This window comes from Lactuca sativa, chromosome 4 (genome assembly GCF_002870075.4).
Source record: "Lactuca sativa cultivar Salinas chromosome 4, Lsat_Salinas_v11, whole genome shotgun sequence".
NCBI lineage: Eukaryota > Viridiplantae > Streptophyta > Magnoliopsida > Asterales > Asteraceae > Lactuca > Lactuca sativa.
This window is the reverse complement of record NC_056626.2, coordinates 350,151,123-350,172,959: the sequence shown is the minus strand read 5'-3', so window position 1 is coordinate 350,172,959 and position 21,837 is coordinate 350,151,123.

Below are 21,837 nucleotides of genomic sequence, written 5' to 3'. Positions count from 1 at the left end.
AAATAACCAACTTGATTCAAATAAACCAAAAGCGTAAAATAATAAAATCTAAGTTTTCACCATTAAAAGAAATGATGAAACCACCTTAATAAAAAGAACATATTTGGTTGATCTTTCTATTGCTATTCCTTGTCCTATAAAAGGCTCACGTGGACCCGAGAAACTTTGGGTTCCTAAATCTGCTTAATTCTTGCAGGTTATAAGTGACGAACAGTTCGACGACGAATGGTACAATGATAATGGTTACTCACGTCACATGACATGAAGGAGGGAAGAATTGAGGGAGTTTCGGGCCCTTAAGGATGGTGGATGTGTCAAATATGGGAATAATTCATATGGAACGATCAAAGGCTATGGAATGATCACAAATGAGGAGGGATTGCAACACAACCTAATAGTATCTCTGAACTTGTTGTGGGAACATGTTTAAAGGTTTCGTTCGATGATGAAGGTTCATAAATTCTTGAAAAGAAGACAAAGACTATTCTGTTAAAATCCAGGTGCGGGTGAGATGTACCCTCTTAATCTCAATCCAATTCGGGGAAAGCCAATTGTATGTCTTATAACGAAAGCACACTCTAACGAAAGTTGGCTGTGGCACCGAAGGCTCTCTCACCTCAACTTCAAAGATATCAACAAGTTGGGTATTGGTGATCATGTTCGAAGACTTCCTCTTCTCAAATTTGACAAGGAACACTTGTGCGCTTCATGCGGAATGGGTAAGAAAAGCCGAAAGAGTCATCCAACCTGTATCGCCACAAAGATCATCGAACCTCTTGAACTTCTTCACATCGAATTGTGTGGTCCTTCAGGAATCGAAAGCGTTGGTGGTAGTAAGTACATATTGGTAAGTATTGATGACTTTTCTCGTTTTGCTTGGATTTTTTTCTTATACAAAAGAACGAAGTGACTCCAAAGCTGAAGGCATTCATAAAGCAAGTGGAACTGCAACTGTGAAAGATGGTAAGGAATATAAGAAGCGACAATGGATTGGAATTCAAGAATCAACAACTTGAAGAATTTTTGTTGATAAAGGAGTGTCTCACAACTTCTCTGATCCCTACACTCCATAACAGAACGACATCGTTGAAAGGAAAAACCACTCTCTGTGTGAAGCAGCCCGAACAATGCTCAACTTCACTTCCTTACCTTTGTACTTCAGGGCCGATGCGATCGCTGTTGCCTGTTATAACCATAACCGATCTTTCTTAAGAAGCGTTTCTTCATTACCCCATATGAAATCCTGAATAATCAAAAACCGAATGTCAAGTTCTTCCATGTGTTCGGTTCAAGATGCTTTATTTTCAATTCCAAAGAGAACCGAAACAAGTTCGACGTAAAGGCTGATGAAGGTATCTTTCTCGGTTGCTTTTTAACCTCAAAGGCATATAGGGTCCTAAATAAACACTCAAAGAGAATTGAGGAAACCTATTATGTCACCTTTAATGATAGTTAGGTAAAGAAGCTTCAATCAATCATTAATCAATCGGAGGAAATCTTTCCTAAATCAATTCATGTTTCGGTCCTATTTTCCAATCTATTTGATGAATACATGTTGGTTTTTGATGATCCAGAACAAGCAATTCACTCTGAGATGAAGGCTGCTGACAACAAGATCGACAACTTGAAGATCATTATCGATGAAGCAGCAAATGAAATGTCAAGCGAACACAAGGAACCAACCGAACAACCAGTTTCTAGCGAACCTCCAAAAGAATGTCCTAATTTCCAGGAAGAAAATTCTTCACCAGAAAATATCCATGACCTACCATTCGAGGGGGAGCAATCTAACCCTGAGGATGAAACCGTTTCATCATTCGAAGGGGATAATCCAACTTCAAACAATGAACATCCAACCGAGGGGGAGCATTCTGAACCAGATGCTAAAATAGTCTCGCCATTTGAAGGGGAGAATAATCATACAAATGACGATGTCTCTCGATCAGAATTTGAGAAAGAGATAAATGCAGAATTAGATCCTTCCTGTGATCCAAACTATCCTCCTCTCTCTAAATAGATAAGGGATCATCCAAAAACCTAGGTAATTGGCAAATCATCTCAGGGTGTTCTAACTCGGTTTCAAATAAAAGCGAAGCAAACTTCTCTATTCTCTCAAGTAGATTTTTGCATGTTTAATTTGTTTATCTCAAAAATAGAACCGAAAATGGTTAATATTGCACTTGACCATTTTGATTGGGTTCAAGCCATGCAAGACGAACTTAATGAATTTGAGCGAAAGTGAGTTTGGAAACTAATTCCCACACCAAAAGATCCATCTATTGTTGGATTAAAATGGCTTTTCATAAACAAGATGGAAAAAGAGGGAAATGTTATTCGCAACAAGGCTCGGTTAGTGGTAAAGGGAAATTTTCAGGAAGAGGGAATTGACTACGAAGAGACTTTCACCCCAGTAGCAAGACTGGAATCGGTTCGAATCTTTCTGGCATATGCTGCACACAAAAGCTTTGAAGTGTTTCAATGGATGTCAAGTATGCATTATTACATGGAGAACTAGAGGAAACAATATATGTTGAGCAACCACCAAGTTCCGTGAACGAAAGGTATCCTGATCACTGCTATATTCTTGATAAAGCAGTCTATGGTCTGAAACAAGCTCCTAGAGCATGGTATGAAACTCTTACTCTCTTTCTAAAAATGTCCAAATTTAAACAAGGTTCGGTTGACCCAACCTTCTTTCTCAAGAAAAAGGGTTGCGACTTAATGATCATTCAAATTTATGTTGATGATATCATCTTCAGTTCCACGAATCCTAGCTTAACTGATGAATTCAGGAAGTTGATGGAGACTAAGTTTGAAATGAGCTCAATGGGTCCAACTAACTTTTTCCTTGGCTTGAATATTAGACAGCAACCCGAAGGTATATTTATCAATCAGGAAGCTTACACAAAGACCTTGCTAACCAAGTTTGGCATGATGGGAGATTCTGAAGTGAAAGTTCCTATGGAATTTGGAACGAAGCTGACACCATCTTTGGAGAAATCGGTTGTTGGTGTGACACTCTATCGTCAAATGATAGGATCTCTTATGTATCTAATAGCCAGTAGACCCGATATTATGTTCTCTGTTTGTTATTGTGCCAGATTTCAAGCTAATCCACGCGAACCTCACATGGTGTCTTTGAAAAACATTTTTAGATACTTGAAGCGAACCTCATCTCTCGGTCTTTGGTATCCGGAAAAAATCAGGTTTCTTCGTGCAAGCATTCTCAGATGCTGATCTTAGAGGATGTGGATTGGACCGAAAGAGCACCACTGGCGATTGTCAATTCCTTGATAGGAAACTCGTTAGCTGGTAGTCCAAGAAACAAACATGTGTTTCTCTCTCCACAGTCGAAGCCGAATATATTGCTACAACATCTTGTACGTCTTAGGTCATATGGATCAAAAGCCAATTAAGAGATTATGGGTTGAATATGAAGAAAATTCCTCTCTATTGCGATTCCGAAAGCGCCATCAGAATTTGCCACAATCCAATGCAACATTCCAAGATAAAACACATAGCACTGAGATATCACATCATCAAGGATCATGTAGAAGATGAAAATGTCGAAATTCACTTTGTTCGGTCCTCAGATCAATTGTCAGACATCTTCACTAAGGCGTTACCTGAAGCATCATTTAATAAGATTCTACAAGGCTTAGGAATGATGGAAGCTGAGTCAGTTCCAAAACCACTCTCATTTCGTTAAGTATAACTTTCTCTTTTTTTTCTTAAATTTTCTTTAAAACCGAAATTAACCGAACGCTCGGTCTATTTCGGCTCCTGATTTTTCGAGAACCGAAATGAACCGAAGGCTCGGTCTAATTCGCCTCTTTTAACTTTTCAAAGCAAGCGATTGTTTCAACTTGTGGGTTGGTTCTTATATATCCTTTGTACACTAAGTACGTCTTTATCTTACTATACTTTCTGTTTCCCTTAAAATTACAAAAACATTTTTCTTTTCTGTTTTTTATTTTTCAGAAAAATCAAAAATTCCAAAAATATATTCCATTTCTGTTTTTCTTATTTTCTAGAAAAATCAAAATTCCAAAAATATTTTTCTTTTCTATTTTTTATTCTTTTTCATAAAAATTAAAATCCAAAAAAAATCATTGTCAAGTATCACAGATGTTCTCTCATGATGGAGTTGGGCAGCTATTTTTCTCTCCTTTAGACTAGCTAGCTGTCCCTAGAATCATGTTGCTGCATGTTGACCGAAGCCTCACGGATTTCAAGTGAAGCCTTAATAATTCGATATACACCAATCGTCTCTTCCCAATAACGCTGTCAAACTCACTTAAGACACGAACTACCTTACTCTTCTCATTTGAGTAAAGAGTTTACTGCTTGGTCATTTTCACATAGCAGAGGTACTTTTGGTTCTTTAGCAATCTCTTCACCATTCTCCATCTCATTTCGTTTCATTATAGTAACCCCTGAGACTCTCAGCCTTTACCACTGAGGTTTATGGTTACACAACATCTGTGTTGATGATCTTCGTTACGTTTACCACGTGCTTAGTGAGAACCAAAATCCAACACCAATAATGCATTGACGGTGAACAATAAAATGTTCTAGTTTTTCACCCTAGTTTTAATGAATTCCTTTTGTTGGAAACTTGGAATGTACCAAGAAATCTCGTTTTTCATTTTTGAGAGATCTTTATTAATTTTTCTAAATACCAAGACTTTTCTTCCCAAAAGATCCAGCTTGTTTTGTTTTTGAGATTTCTTCAAAAATCCCATATCACTGAAAATTATTCAAACCTACTTGGTTAACAGACCACATCGGTCTCACAGGTACGTCAACCAACTTTCGGTCTTATGTCAAGTGCTGAAGTTCGGTTGAAGCTCCGCCACCCCTTGTAGCCAAAATTTAAAAAGAAGAATTTCAATGTATCTTAATAAACAATTGATTGTAATTCAACGGGAAACAACACAGACACTTCTAGGTCTCTCTTGACCTTGAAGGAAGCAATTCATGCCTGGGATCCATAGTTTCATGTCTATATAGACATCACTTAAATCCCACAAATAATTTGCTTTATTTCTTTTTTTGTTGGCATGCTATTGCACGAAGATCGTTATGATTTTCTCAATTCTTGTTCATGGTACTAATAGAAAAATTGCAGAATTGATGGTTCGGTTGTCGCTCTCTGAAGGTACACTAAATTAAGGAGCGGACCTCGACACATTTTTGAAGAGAAAGGGTCATTGTCCACTGGAAACAAAATTTGAATCGTTCTTGGAAATGATAAAGCGGTAACTTGATTAGATTTCAAGCCGACTCATTGGATAAGAATGGCAACGGGCGCGTGAATTTGAAACGGTACCGAAACCCACGCCTGGTGATGTATATCTTGGGAAACCAAGCTATCAAATCGTGCTTTTTCAGGTGCCGTTTTAGGCATCGTATCATCATCAGAATAGATTTTTTCTCTCTCTTGGCAATGGTATAAAAGGGTTTCTCACACCTCCTGTACCTCCTTACCACGTCCAAAACTCTCTCAAGAATACAACAGGCGATTTCAACTGTTCATCTTCTTCCTTTCTACAACAATGGCAGAATCGTCATCCCTTCAAGAACAAAATGCTACTTCATCCCTTCTGACCATCAAACCAAATCAAAATTTGGTTATCGAACTGAATCCCTTTGTCTATGATTCCTACGTGCTTCATGTGGTCGAATGTCTCAAGTATTCCCCGCTGGTGATTGTGCTCACGCAAGTTGAATCTGTTCCCATGTCCCTGCTCTCACAGGTATACTCATCTGCCTCTTACAATAAACGCAAGGAACGGATATTTTTCGACAGCTTCAATCACAAGACCCTTGTCTCAAAAGCTCTCTTATTTGGTCTGCTAGGGTTTGCTTCAGATGCCTCTGTCATCTCTCCTGATTTCATCACCACTACCCAACTCTTCACTATGTTCCATGACATGGGGTATATTGATGTCCTTACAACAGTGACAAAGTTCAAGAAATCCTGCTTACCACCTCAATGGAATGGTCTTTTCAGCATCATCTTCAAGGGATTGGCTGAAAGGGTTGTTGGGTCGGATGGTGCCAACAAGGGCTTCATGACCATTTTATATGGGCTCTATCACGGAATTAGTTCGGATTATAGCTCCCTTATTTGATCCCAACTGGTGCAGAGCCTCAACTCATCGTACAAACACTCTGTAATCTCTTGTTGACGCTTATGGATGCTGGTGAATCCCAGAGTAATTGAGCATTTTCAGATTCCCATCATGTCGGATGCAATGCAGTCTTCAATCACCACTTTCCACACAACCAAAATCATCGTTTCTTACCCCACGAAGTTCTTGTTCATCGGGTGAATTCTTGTAACGATGTCCCGATGTGTTTCAAGCGAAAGCCATGTTATGGATGAGTACAAAAAATTGACACCTTCAGGGCCAAGACAACTTACTCCAGAAATGCAGAGTGCCTTGGAGGTTGTTGAGAAACTGGCAAAGAGGGGAAAGAAACTAGAACCAAAGAAGAAAGAAGCCGATGGTCCATCGGCCCAAGTGTCCACACCTAAAAAGCAAAAACACGAAAAATAATCTTCTCCTGCACATAAAAAGCGAACGATTATGAAGATGGCCAAGAAGCCGAAGGTTGCCTCTTACACTAATTCAGATTATGTTTCGTCCGATCAAGATCAACCGAAGTCCCTGAAGCCGAAATCGTTCATATTGAAATCTCACCAAGAGGAAATTCACCTCCTTGGTCCCCATCTCCTGAGGTACATGTAACCGAAACTGTTCCAACTCCTCCTCCTTCACAACCTCATACAACTGTGCCTGTTGTGATTGCACCACTTTCACCATCGGTTGCTTCTCAATCTATTTCCACACCACCAACTGTTACAAGTATTCTACTTCCACCTCCGATCATTACACAAGCAACCACCACAACCACTACAACCGAACCTCAGGTTATTGTCAACGTATATGATACCGAGGAAACTACCGGAGGTCTCTCTAGCCCTGTCACTTCAAAACCTTTATCCCTACATCACTCAATAGAATCAGATCCAGTTCTTCATGGAGCCGATATGGAATTTGACTCCATATATTTCAGTCCATATCAGGTTCAGAGCGATGAAGATGAAGATGCCCCTCTTACTACCAGAGACTTCAAGGACCTTAACACCAAACTTGACACATTGGTTGCTTCAGACTCTTCTTCCTCATCATCTGCTTATACAGATGCTGCTGTCAAAGCAGTTATTGAAACATCCATCAAGCAGCATGATGAGTTGATCAAACAAGTGACTAAGGCGGTGGATGCCTCAACCTTGTCCTGCAAAATTGCATCAGACAATGTCGCTCATGTTATTGATGAAGCTCAAATCTTTCTGGATTCTCTAAAAGGGGCTGTTGAAACAAATGCTACCAAGGTCAATTCAGCAATTGACTCTCTTTCACAGTCTCTTCAGGGCGAGCAACAAAAGTTTGAAGTGGTGCGTGATTCTCTAAAGGCCGATCAGGCTAAACTTCTGTCCACCATCTCTTCTCATTTTGACAAACTGCAACATAATATCGCCCTGGAAAACAAACTTCGAGATGAGCTGGCTCTCAGCACATCTCAAGTTCAAACTCAAGTTCACCAGATCACCCACCTTCAAACAGAAAATGATAATCTCAAATCAGAGCGAGTTGTTTTTCAAAGCAATGTTGGTATTGTCCATTCTATTCTGTTACATCTGCTAGACGCCCATGATCCGGTTCTCACAATAACTACTCGTCGTCACCTGGCTGAGAAACTGTGACCAGCTTTGGACATCCTTAGCCGGATAGAGGGTGTTTCGGAGACTGGTGTCCCTTCAAAACAAGGGGGAGATAAGGGACACAAAGTCATAGTTGAACCGAAGGTTAATGTAGCTTCGGTTAGTTTAAAGGATAAACAGAAGAACAAAGTTGTTGCTGAAGATGATGTAATTTTTGAAGATGTTGTTCAAGGTGAAGCCACTAAACCTGCAAATCCAAAACTCAAACATAGTAAACAAGATCTCACCGAGAAGATTAAATAGGCTGATGAAGATATTGAAAGAAAAAAGAAGGAACAAGAAGCTTACGAGGCCCTGGAACGAAATAAGTCTTTGTTTCCTTTATGGTCAATGGAAAGTCTTCTGAGAGAGGCTATTGAAGCTCCGAGCATGCATTGGCTGGAGCCGTTCCTCTCTTTGGGGCTGGAAAATTCAAAGGATGCTCAGTTTGATATGCCCATCACCCAAAAAGCATTTGTATTTCATTGCTTTGATTCAACTGTTCCAATCCACTCTCCTGATCCAAAGGATGATCGATATTTGCTCAAATATTATCTTTCCTTCTCGCAACCGCAATACCTCACTTGGAGCAATCAGAAGATCACAACAGTGAAGGTATTGAAACCTACATCGGCTGGGAAATTTATAAATTTCACATTCAAGGTGACACGAGGCTCAAGTGGCTCGATTCATGACATCACCCTTGCTGATATGCCGAACTTAAAACCCCATGATTGGATTGTTTTGAACAACATTTGCTGACCAATCAAAAAGAATATGGGCCTATTATTAATCATATCAAGCGGATGCTTGTCTGCTATATTCTTGAGGTGGCGAAACTAGGATCAGGAGGTCGCCTCTGCAATCAGAAAGAAGCCTATTGTAAAGCCAATCGAGAAGGCAAGTGACATGACGATGATGATTAAAGGTAAAATTGATCCATGATTTTACACAGTTTTGTTCACGAGGGGCGAATGTCAAAGATGTATGTTCACTTTGGCTGATAAACACTTGTTATCCACCACGTGCTTAGAACATATTCTTGAAATCATATACCGGTGTGATCATAACAGTGAAGTAGATAAGAAGTTATTTACGGACATGCTTCGATGGTATATGCACTTTCGACAAAATTTGCTTGCATTAATACCGAAGCTGTTCAAGACCGTGAAGTCATCTGCTCCCACTCAACCGAAGTGATCTCTCGCCTCAGTTGGCGCAAAGGGGGAGATTGTTGAGTTTAAGGGTTTCGCCATTGGGCTTTAGTGGTTCAGTCCATTTTTTACTCGTGGTTTGGGCCTGTCCAACCATGTTTAGTTTTAGGGTTTGCTTACATATAGTGCATGCATGCATTATACTGTTAACACTTTTGATTATTTTTCCACATTAAGTATTGTAACCCTAGCACACCTCTACAGTAGCAATTCTCATTGAATTCTTCTGAGGTGGAGCATACTAATCATTCGACATATGTTTGATTCATCTTGTTGTCTAATTACTTGTCATTGATTGTTATCGTTTTATTGATATCAGCTGAATCTATTGATCTTATAAAATTAATTCTCATCAGGGTCCATAATCATCATCTTGTGGGGAAGCTTTTTGAGGTATCAAGTTTGCATCTTGTCTTGTATATGTTTAGATCTCTTCATATTTAGTTGTGCTTTTGGTCCATTTTGTGTTAATGGATGAGTTAGGTCGTTTAAGGGCTTATTCTTTTAGATTTGAGTTTGTTTTGGTATCCTTGAGCATAAACGTGCAAGATTTATGAGAGTTTGGTGTCATGCATGCATTAAGTCACTTATTAAGTCCTTTTAAAGCTTAAGAACTTCATTTAGACATGCATGAACGTAAAGTTGGCAACTTTACATTGTTTTCCAACTTAAGGAAGTTAGATCTATGTTTTGGAGCTATGTTTTTATGGATTAAGTGCTTTTTGGTTAAGCTCTTGCACTATTAAGATTTATGGATTTGGTTTGAACCTTTTTGGGTAGTCTAAATGGATAAAGTAGGAAACTTTATCCTTCTGGACCATGTTATGGACTAGATCTGAGCTTTGGAGCTCTTGGAATCGAAGAAAACAACTTATTTTATTAAGCCGTTGAATCTCGGGCAAATACAGCGTGTTTGCATGCCAACATGGCGTCTTGGCTGGGGTTTTCATGATTATCTAGATGATGGAAGAACACAACGTGTCCAAGGGGCAACACGACGTGTTTGGTCAACATGGGCTGTTGACTTTAACTTTGACCAGAAGTTTGATCAGGGTTAACCATGGGATATGTTGGGCCATGTTGGGCATTTTGGATTTTATTTGGGCCTCTGTCTTGGGCCAGGCTATATAAGGGGTAAATGGTCTTTTACCCTAAGTATGAATGGAGGATATAGATTTCACTCTAATTGTTAATTGGGTATTATTGGTTATTGATTGTTTGGGGGATTGTTAAACCAGCTATCGGAGATTATCAGTGTGATCCAGCAGTACGAGGTGAATCTCCTCACTATTCTGTGGGTCGAAGGAACCAATAGTAACATCCCAAAAATTTCAAGCAATTAAAGTTTTTCAATACAACCCCTTTACTAATAAAATTGTATACAAATACATTGCTTCCAAAAATATTATTTAAAATTAGTGTCTCCCGAGATCAACGACATAAAATCAGGATGTGTACGGTCACGCCATCGCCTTGCCACGATTCTATGAAGTACCCAAAACCATAACCAATACTATAAGCATAGAGTTTAGTGAGTTCCCCCAAAGTACCAACAAAAAAACAGATAAAATATACGCAATAAAAACATGAAATGGGTCCCCATTTAAAAGACTGGATTACCCTTAAGCCCATAGTATGAGTCTGGCTTACCTGTCGGGCTCACAACTTATATATGGCTTGCTCCCAAGCCCACAACATAAGTATCGCTTGCCCTCGAGGCCCACAGTGTATGTTTGGCTTACTCCTTCAGCCATCGGACTGGAATACCAATGTTGAGCCCTCAGTATGAATATGGCATACTACCCGGTCCTCAACTCATATCTATAATGTCATTGGGCCCTCAGTGTGAGTCTGGCTTTCCCTACCCGACCCTCAGCTCGCATCTGGAATGCCACTGAGCCCTCAGTACGAGTCTGATTTTCCCTACCCGGCCCTGAGCTCATATATGGAATGCTAGTGAGCCCTCAGTATGAGTCTGGTTTGCCCTACCCGACCCCCAACTCATATCTAGAATGCTACAGACATCGTTAACCCAACACAATACCCATACATATACCAAAAATCATACAGACAAAGTCACAGGTAGTCCTGCAGATCTACCAGACCAGCATATCGACAACTAGCATAATCATGCATATCCAATCCATACTCAGCATATCAAAGGATAAGATTATATCAAACTGATGGGCCAGCCTTTGTGCCTTCAACCCAAAAATACAGCGAGGAAAACTCACCTCAACCCACTAATACTCCAATGACTACTCGCACCGCCAAACCGGATAATCCTTGCACCAAATAACAAAATACACATTTCAAATCAAAATTTGACTTGATAACCCAAAATCCGAAAGCCCAAAATCTCATTAATTTCCCAAAGCCCAAATATGGCCCAATTATCCAAATTGGGAACAAACCCATCATGGACCTAAACCAAGAAGGCCCAATATCCTAAAAGGCCCAAAATATCCAAAATTCAACCCTGGGCAAAGGTTCATAGCAACAAGTCAAAAAAACAAGAGAAGTCAAACAGGCCGAGTACGCCCCGTGTACTCAGCTGGTATGCCCAACATACACCCTTTGAGGCCAGTATGTTCAGCGCACCAGATGGGTACGCCTAACGTACTCCCCTAAACCCTAATCTTCTCCATTAAACACTTAACCACTTAAGTCCTTGCTCCAAACTATCAGATCTGATTCCTATGGATGACTTATCACGTAAACTCTCATATTTGATTCCAATGCCGGCCCTAGTGGTTTATGTATTGTAGGAAGACCAGGGGTGACCCCTGACATTTGTATGAAACACCCAGATGTGGCTCTTTGCAAATCTGTATGCAAGACCAGAGTGTGGACTCTAGCAGTGAAGTATATAAGTAGTTGTAGATTGTATGCTAGTTGTCTTTGTGATGCTTGCATGGAAGAACAGGAAGTGGCTCCTGGAACTTGTCTGTAAGATGCAAGGTTTTGGCCCCCGGCCTGGCAAGGACAACCATGATACGGCTCGTGGCATAATGGCAAGACTATGGTAGGCACATAGCATCTCTTATCGCATGTTTGATATGTATGATATGTATGGCTCATATGTTATGTATGATATGTGGTATTTTAGGGAACTCACTAAGCTTTGTGGTTACAGTTTGTGGATTATGGTTTCAGGTACTTTCGGTTTGAAAGGGAAGGGCCCATCTTGATCGCAGCACACACACTCGTGTTTTTTGTAACTTGTGATTTTGGGAATGTACTCTGATAATTGTTTTATTTGAAAAACTACTAAATGTTTGAATAAAGAATAAATGAGTGTTTTGATTATATTAAAAATGAAAATTTTATCCTATGATTTTTGGGACATTACACATTCTAAGAATTATCTGGCGTCAGTGATATGCAATTGTACTCATTAGCAAGTTAGAGGGTGTTAGAGGGAGTTCCTTCTGCAGCTGATGGCGAAGAGTGGTGTGGTGATTACCCTAGGAAAACCTAGGAAGAGATTTAGTGTTGGGAGCCTTGTCATGTTGAGGGTTGTATGTATGGATAAAGGAGTAACTTGGATGATTCGGAGCAATCCTCGAGGAAAGTACGGATAGATGTGGAAGGTAGTATAGGCCTATACTACTGGAAGTAGAGGATCTGTACTCGAGTCAAGGAAAGTTGCAATGATACTAGGAATATTATAGAGTATGAGACTCCTTGATGTGTATATATATATATATATATATATATATATATATATATATATATATATATATATATATATATATATATATATATATATATGTGTGTGTGTGTGTGTGTGTGTGTTATGATGTTTTGTTTGTTCTATTTTCAGTATGGTGGCCACATGATAAGGTTCTGGCAGTGGTTCAGGTTTGGCCTCTGGAGCTGGATAGTTGGATGAGCAGATGTGGGAGTTCATTTCATCTGAGATCACCCGCATCATATTTGATCAGACTCCTGTGATTTTTGGTACGGTCAAGGAGGGAATTCTGGAGATTTTTGATGAGCGCTTGAATGCTTTTCATTCTAAGATGGTGGCATTTATTGGAGCTCGCACGTTGACTTTCAGGGAGTTCCTGGCATATGAGGCTCTAGAGTTCCTCAGGGAGAAGGACCCGATCAGTAGCAAACATTAGTTAGCAGATGTCGTTAATGCCTTCCACACTAGCAGTTGTCTTGATGGGGGGTAAAGGTTATACTTGCTTCCTGTTTTCTGAAAGACGGAGCTCGAGATTAGTGAGAGGAGGATGGAGACATGGTAATGGATGAGACAGTTGATTCGATGTCATGGGATGAATTTTTAATTAGATTTTGAGCTGATTTTGCGCCAATGATTGACGTGCAGCGGTTGGTGAGGGAGTTCTAGGACCTTCGCCACACTACTGAGACGGTGTCTGAGATCACCACTATGTTCCGCGAGAGGTCATTATTGGTTCAACAGTATGTGGTGGATGAGGAGATGAAGAAGGCGAGATACCATGAGTTGTTGAGTAGTGATATCCGGTAGTTTATGAGCCAATCCAGTTACAGGACACTTGAGGATATGATTGCGAGAGTCACAGAGAGAATGTTAGAATGAGAGAGAGAGAGAAAGAGAGAGAGATTGATTTGGAGATAGATAGGAAGAGGAAACTAGATCAGGTTTAGGATTTACGGAGTTCAATAAAGAGGCCCAAGGTTTTTTATTCGAAATCGATAGACCAACAAGGTCGGAGCCGCGGTGGCAAGTGCGGCAAGATGCACGATGGGGCGTTCAAGTCGGGTGGTTCTGGCTGCTTTGAGTGCGGCACGATAGGTCATTTCAATAGGGATTGCACTGCCACCACCACCACCACCCAGACATTAGATCTGATTTGCTTCCATTAAAATCAGAGGGGCCATAAGAAGGCCAATTTCCCGAGTTTGATAGAAGCGGGACCAGTGGTAGCACCCGCTCCAATGACTCTGTAGATTACTAATGACCGCCAAGGCAAGGCGGATGCGCATATTGTAAGGATCAGGGATTTTCAACTGACGGTCGAGGAGGCTCGCGCAACACCTGATATGGTGACGAATATGTATATTCTCCTCATCTCGTTATTTATGTTGATTGTTTTCCTTATATTTGTGTGTTTTTTTAGGATCATTCTTTGTGAACGGTGTCTCTGCCTTCGTATTGTTTGATTCGGGGACTACCGGATCTTTTGTATCTCTTGCGCTCAACAAGAGGTTTTTCGGTGCTCCGAGGGAGCTGGATTGTCAATTAGAGGTTAATATTGTGGATGATCGATTTGTCCAGGTATCGAGGGTTCATCGAGGTTGTATTCTGGAGATGTCCAACGAGCAGTATCCAATTGATTTGGTTCCCATTCCTTTGCGCATGAGCACAATTATTATAAGGATGGACTAGTGAGGCCCCAATGGGTTAGTAATTGATTGTGAGCATCAAATGGTACGAATTTGTAACATTCCAAAAATTCACACCAATTTAAAAATTTTAAAACATTTCAAACCATTAAAAAAACCATTACAGCTTTGTTCTCAAAATGTATAATATCAGAGTTTTCCCAGACACATAGGTAAAGCATGAGGAGTTGTACGATCACGCCTTTGCCTTCCCGCGGTCATCAGAAGTACCTGAAACAAAATCAACAATGGTAAGCCCGAAGCTTAGTCAGTTTCCCCAAAATACCAATGCAATACAGATATAACCATATCGTATAAAGATATAAGAAAATAGAAAACAACATTGATAATGAACTATCAGTCTGACTGGACCGACTCCCGGTCCTCAGCCTATCTGGACCGCTCTCTGAGCCATCGGCATGTCTGGACCCCCCCCCCCCCTCGGGGCCTTCAGCCTATCCGGACCGCTCGCTGGGCCTTCGGCCTGACTAGATTTGTCCGGTTCGGGCCTGCAATCTACCTGGTCCACCCGGGGTGTCTTAGCACTACAACACACAGCAGGACCTGCCTCAACCCTTCCGTATACCAATAAACATGTGCACATAATTATCGTACGCTAGCATGAAATAACAAAGAGTCATACAGATCTAACCGATCTCTAGCGTAGACGCCTTCCTACAACCAGGATATCAATCAAAAAAATTACTAGAATAGCAACCAACCTAAACTAGGATGTAATCTAGCATAGCAACCATCCTAAACCAGGATATAATTCATAAAGGGCCGGCCTTGGTGTCGTAGACCCTGTTGATATAATGAGGAGAGCTCACCTCGCAACTGACGTCTAAAACTAGAAAGCTTCGACTCCCGGATCACCAACACGGACTTCATTACCTATAGATACCATAAAATCCCCTTTCATAAATCTCCAAATTACTAGAATACCCTCAAAAGTCAACTGGTCAACTCATGGTCAAAATCAAAGTCCACAGTTAAAGTCAACAGTCCATGTTGACTCCACTCGTCGAGTGCAGTTCACCTACTCGTCGAGTCCTTCCTGAACTCTAGAAATCGTGAAATCCTAGATTGGCTCGTTGAGTTCTAATTTAACTCGCCAAGTTCATACGTGTCCAAGAATTGAGAGAAACCCCAGTCAACTCGTTGAGTCTTCTAACGAGTCACCGAGTTCAAGGCAAAGATCAACGGATTTGCCGAGTTGTTCATCCAACTCGTCGAGTTCATGGCCATCTTCATCGGGCTCGCCGAGTTGTTCATTCAACTCGCCGAGTCCTCACAGACCTTCATCCATGCAGACGCTTTTTAAGCCATGCCAAGGCTTCAGATTACAGATCCAAGCTTCTAAGGCATTTTTATCACGTAAAGTTGCAAACTTTATGCACATGCAAGGTTCTAAAGGCCCTAAATGACCAATCTATGCTTCCAATGGAGCCTTACACCTTGGGAGAGTCTCATTCTTGCACAAGGTAGAAACTTTATGTACTAAGAAGCCCAAAGGAGCTCTGTTCTGAAGTTACAACTTCAGATATGAGATTGCAAAGAAGAATAGCTTCCAATCACACTATGAAAACCCTAGAATATGACCAAAGAGGGTATCTAGAATGAATGAGGTTAGGGTAACGATTTATACTTTCCAGAAGATGCTAAATACAATAGATTTCAGGTCCTTCAAGCTCCTTGCTTCTGAATGCTTGATCTCCAAGCTCTTTTCTCCAAGAAAATCCTCCTCCAAGCTTAAGAATGCACAAAATGAGCACAAACACATGATTAGGGCTTTAAAGGGAAAAGAAGCAATGATGGGGAGGCTGGGGAAGGCCAATGATCCTTTAAATAGGGTGAAATACCCCGAAATTTAGGGTTTCATCTGTCAGCTCCTACTCGTCAAGTCCCTTTATGGACTCGGCGAGTAGACCACTAAATGTGCGATCCCACCTCGCTGCTACTTGATGTGTAGGCCAGCCAACTCATCGAGTAGATCTTTCAACCAAATAAGATTTCATCTAATTCCATACCTGAGAATTGGGGCGTTACAATTCTCCCCCACTTGAAGTAGACGTCATCCTCAAAGTCTGCTGCAGTGAATAACTCCGGGTAATGCTCACGCATCTCCACCTCCGGCTCCCATGTCCATTCGGACCCCCTCCGATGCTCCCAATGCACCTTCACCAAAGGTATTTCTTTGTTCCGCAAAATCTTCTTCTTCTTCTCCAAAATGGCCACAGGCCTCTCCACGTAATTCAGGCACTCATCGACCTGAACATCATCCAGTGATACTACCGCCTCCTGATCCATGACACACTTTCGCAGCTGTGAAACGTGGAAAGTGTTGTTGATCCAACTAAGCTCTTTCGGCAGCTCTAACCTATAAGCCACCTTGCTAACTTTGGAAATGATCCTAAACGGCCCAATGTAACGGGGACCCAATTTCCTTCTCTTCCTGAAGCGAATCACACCCTTCCAAGGTGAGACCTTCAGGAGAACCATATCCCCACCTGAAACTCTAACTCAGATCGGCGTTTGTTGGCGTAACTCTTCTGCCGACTCTGAGCGGTCTGCAATCGCTGCCTAATATGCTGAATTTTCTCGGTAGTCTGCAGGACTACTTCCGTCCGTCCCATCACCCCGTGTCCGACCTCACCCCAACAAATTGGTGTGCGGAATTTCCGGCCATACAACATCTCAAAAGGCGGAGCGCCGATGCTAGCATGATAGATGTTGTTGTTGGCGAACTCTGCAAGCGGTAGGTGGGAAGCCCATCTCCCACCGAAGTCAATGACACAAGACCTCAACATGTCCTTGAGGGTCTGAATGGTCCGCTCACTCTGTCCGTCTGTCTGGGGATGAAATGTTGTATTGAAGTGTAATCGCGTGCCCAGTTCCTTGTTGAACTTCTGCCAGAAACGGGAGGTAAATCTAACATCCCGGTCGGAGATAATGGATATCGAAACCCCATGGCGAGCAACAATCTCGCGGATGTATACATCGGCCAACTTCTCGGCCGATGAACTCTCCCATATAGCCAAGAAATGTGCACTCTTGGTCAATCGATCCACGATGACCCAAATGGCATCAAACCCCTTCGCCGTCCTCGACAGCTTGGTAATAAAGTCCATTGTGATATGTTCCCATTTGCACATGGGAATCTACAGGGGATACAACTTGCCATGCGGCCTCTGATGCTTGACCTTAACCATCCTACAGGTCAAGCACCTCTCGACATACCAAGCGATTTCTTGCTTCATGCACGGCCACCAGTAGCTCAAACTCAAATCCCGGTACATTTTGGTGGTCATTGGGTGAATAAAGAAGTGAGACTTATGAGCCTCCTCCATGACTGTCTGTCTAACTCCACCAGACATCGGAACCCATACCCATATGCATCGGGTCAACAAGCCCCGACTATCCTACACAAACTGGGCGTTCTTGCCCTTGATCCTCTCCAGTTTCCAGTTCTCTGGTCGCATGCCCTCCACCTGAGCATCTCTGATCAAACTCACCAGCAGAGAATCCACCTCTATCCTCATACATACCGCTAGGGTGGAAGACCCAGCTGATTTGCGGCTCAAAGCATCCACAACCACATTCGCTTTACCAGGGTGGTAAAGGATCTCACAATCGTAGTCCTTGACTATATCCAGCCACCTGTGCTGCCTCATGTTCAAGTTCGGCTTATCCATGATATGCCTCAAGCTCTTGTGATCCGTGTATATGGTACACCGGACCCCATAAAGGTGATGCCTCCATATCTTGAGGGCGAACACCACCGACCCCAACTCCAAGTCATGCGTAGGGTATCTCTTCTCACGCGGCTTCAATTGTCGCGACGCATAAGCTACCACTCATCCTCTCTGCATGAGGACCACCCCAAATCTGTGATGGATGCATCACAGAACACTACAAAATCCTCAACTACCTCCGGGAGTGTCAAGACTGGGGCCTCGCACAATTGCTTCCGGAGGGTCTCGAACGCCCTCTACTACGCAGGGCCCCACCGGAAATCCACCCCCTTCCTTGTCAGACGAGTGAGGGGTACCTCAATCCTGGAGAAATCCTGAATGAACCTCCGGTAGTACCCTGCCAATCCTAAAAAGCTCCTGATGTCTGAGGGAGATTTCGGACGCTCCCACTACATGACTGCCTCGATTTTGGCCAGGTCGACCAAAATCCCATCCTGGTTAACGAGGTGTCCCAGGAACTGGACCTCTCGTACCCAAAAATCGCATTTCGATAAATTGGCATAAAGCCGTTCTCCCCTCAAAATTCCCAATAAATCCCGCAAATTCTCCTCGTGCTACTCTCGAGTCTTGGAATACACCAAGATATCATCTATGAACACGATGACCGAGCGATCCAGCATCGGTCTACAGACCCGATTCATCAGGTCCATGAATAGTGTTGGTGCATTGGTGAGCCCAAACGGCATCACCACGAACTCGTAATGACCATAACGAGTCCGAAACGTGGTCTTCTCCACGTTCTCCTCTCTGACCCTGACCTGATGATATCTAGACCTCAAGTCTATCTTGGAAAACCATGACTCACCCTGTAATTGATCGAAAAGATCATCTATCCTCAGGAGTGGATAACGGTTCTTCAACGTTAACTTGTTTAATTCCCGATAATCAATGCACATCATGTGCGAACCGTCCTTCTTCCTGATGAAGAGTATCGGTGCTCCCCATGGAGAACTGCTCGGACGAATGAACTGCTTTCCCAGCAGCTCCTGCAGCTGTGATGACAACTCCTGCACCTCTGGTGGTGCCAATCGGTATGGCGCCTTGGCGATATGGGCCGCACGTGGCACTAAGTCGATTCTGAACTCGACCTACCTCTCCGGAGGCACTCCGGGTAACTACTCTGGGAACACATCGACAAACTACCTAACCACCGGAACCTCTGAAACTGGAGTCTGATCCCTGAATCGCGTATCCACCACATACGCTAAAAATCCCGCACACCCGTACTTAATGTATTGCCGAGCCCTGGCAGCTAAACAAAACCATGATCCCACTCTGGTGCTCTCACAATAAATAATTAGTTCTCCCCCACTTGGGTTTCGAACTAAAACTCGTTGACCCTCGTAATCTATCATGGCACCGAAGTGGCTAAGCCAATCCATCCCTATGATTACACACACTTCCCCCATGGGAATCGGTATCAGATCAATCAGAAAGGTCACTCCGAAGATCTCCAACTCGGACCCTCGATAGATCAAAGAAGCTGAAACTTCGTGTCCGTTGGCGATAGAGACTCGCAACAAACACTCTAGCTCGCCCACTGGCACACCAAACTCCCTAATATAAGTCTGAGATACGAAAGACCAACTTGCCCCCAAGTCAAATAAAACCAAAGCAGGCAGGGAATTCACTAAGTACGTACCTAAGCACAAGTACAACTAATAAGCATAAAACATATGTAATAAATGAGATAAAGATAGAAACATACCCACAACCACATCTGGTGCTGCTCTGGCCTCCTCTGCGGTAAGTTGGAAGGCATGCCCCTGAGCCTTCAGAGGCTCTGCCCTAACTGGTCTCCCATCAGTAATCCTCAATGTCATCGGCGCTAGAGCCTGCGCCGACCTGGCTGTGAGCTGCGGATAGTTGGTCTTCACATGACCAACTTCATGACAATGGTAGTAGATCCTCATATCCTGAACTGGGGCTGTCTAATGACAATCCCTCGCAAAATGCCCCTCCAGGCCGCATTTGCGGCATCCGCTACCCGACCTACAAGCACCCGAATGCCCCTTTCCGCACTTGCCACAAGTGCGGCCCTGCTATCTCCCTTGCCTGGAATCAACGGTCTTAGATCGCTTTGGCACCAGCTGTGACTGTACCAGGACTTGACCCTGCTCTCTCAGCTGTAACTCAATCTCAAGCTCCCGCCGCCTAGCGAAATCTTGTAGCTCCAAAAGTGTATCACAACGTTGGGTCATCTAAGCCTACTCATAAGCAAACTCCAGGTAGAATATCGCCCTCTCAGTAGACATACCAGTGATCTCCGTCAACGTCTCCCGATCTAACTTCAGCTCCAAGAACTCCTGAGCTAACCGTTCTCGCTCGACTCAAGGAATGTAGTGAGCACGGAACATATCCCAGAATTGCTACCATGACACAACAGCCCTCTACTCGTCTGAATACGACGCAATCACCAACCTCCATCAGTCCTTTGCCCCGGACCTTAGCAAGCTCAGGGCATATCTGACCCTCTTGTCAGCAGGACATACATATGTGAAGAAACAACGCTTCACTTCAGACAACCACTTCATGGCTTTGATGGGGTCCTGAGCCCCATCAAAAGTAGGAGGCTTCGTGTTATCGAAGTCCCGATACTTAAATGCCCGACCGGCTCCCAACCCTACCACGGATACAGCTGCTGCGGCGGCCGCCTTAGTGAGGGCTAAGTAACGATCATCGAAAAAAATCCACCATAGTGGTCATAATAGACCCGAACATTTCTGACAATTCGGCCCGGAACAATGCAACAACTTTATCGTGTAGAATCTCTTAGATCCTGTCATCCATCTCATCTGGCCTCATTTGGCTGATAGTCTCAGGCGCTGTCGGCGCCCCTTGTCCGCCCTCTCCTGAACCGGATCTTGATCCCGAACCGGATCCAGTCACAAAGCGCCTGGTCATCACCATTCTGAAACATAACACAGGGTATCAAATAATTCATACAAATAACTGGGAACCAACTCCCGACAAAACCCTAGGGGTTGTGACTTCCTGCTATGCGTATGGGTCCTGTGCTTTTAATAGTACTAGTCCATACTACTTTCCACACCTACCCCTATTTGTCCCAAGTATCACCACAACGCCCTAACAATACACATAATCATAGCAAGCACTCAAGCCTCACTCCCAAAGGAAGGCTAAATGCCTCAAATTCAGCGGACTCATCCCAAACAACCTATCTACCCATGAAACTTCCACCAACCCTGCAACATTAGCATGTGCTATCCATACATAATGTTGGACCCTGTAGACTTTTGAATATCCAGTCCTACTCTAAGCTCCCAATCAGACAAGAACAGAACATAAGGCTAAATCAAACATTATCAGGCTATAAGATCTTAATTATCTATGAACGTGATACACACAAGTAACTACAGTAATGATGTCAATCTCATGTAAGGAAAACCCTAGGATAGCAGGCATCATGAAGTCAGGCCATTTTATCATGCAATTCCTGAAGATCCCTAGCCTAGTACTAGCATGTTATTCTAACATATCACATAATCAAATACTGGATGGCATTTTGGGGTCTATCCGCGAGCTCCGGCTGATCGTACACTGTCACGCCCCAAAACCGAGAACGGCGGAAACGTTTTAGGGCGGAGGACGTCATGTATAGTATCACAACACAGTAATAGTAAATAAGTAAACATACATCATCCATTGCATTAAATATATAATTTTAATACATGTGTGTTCTTTGTAATGTAAT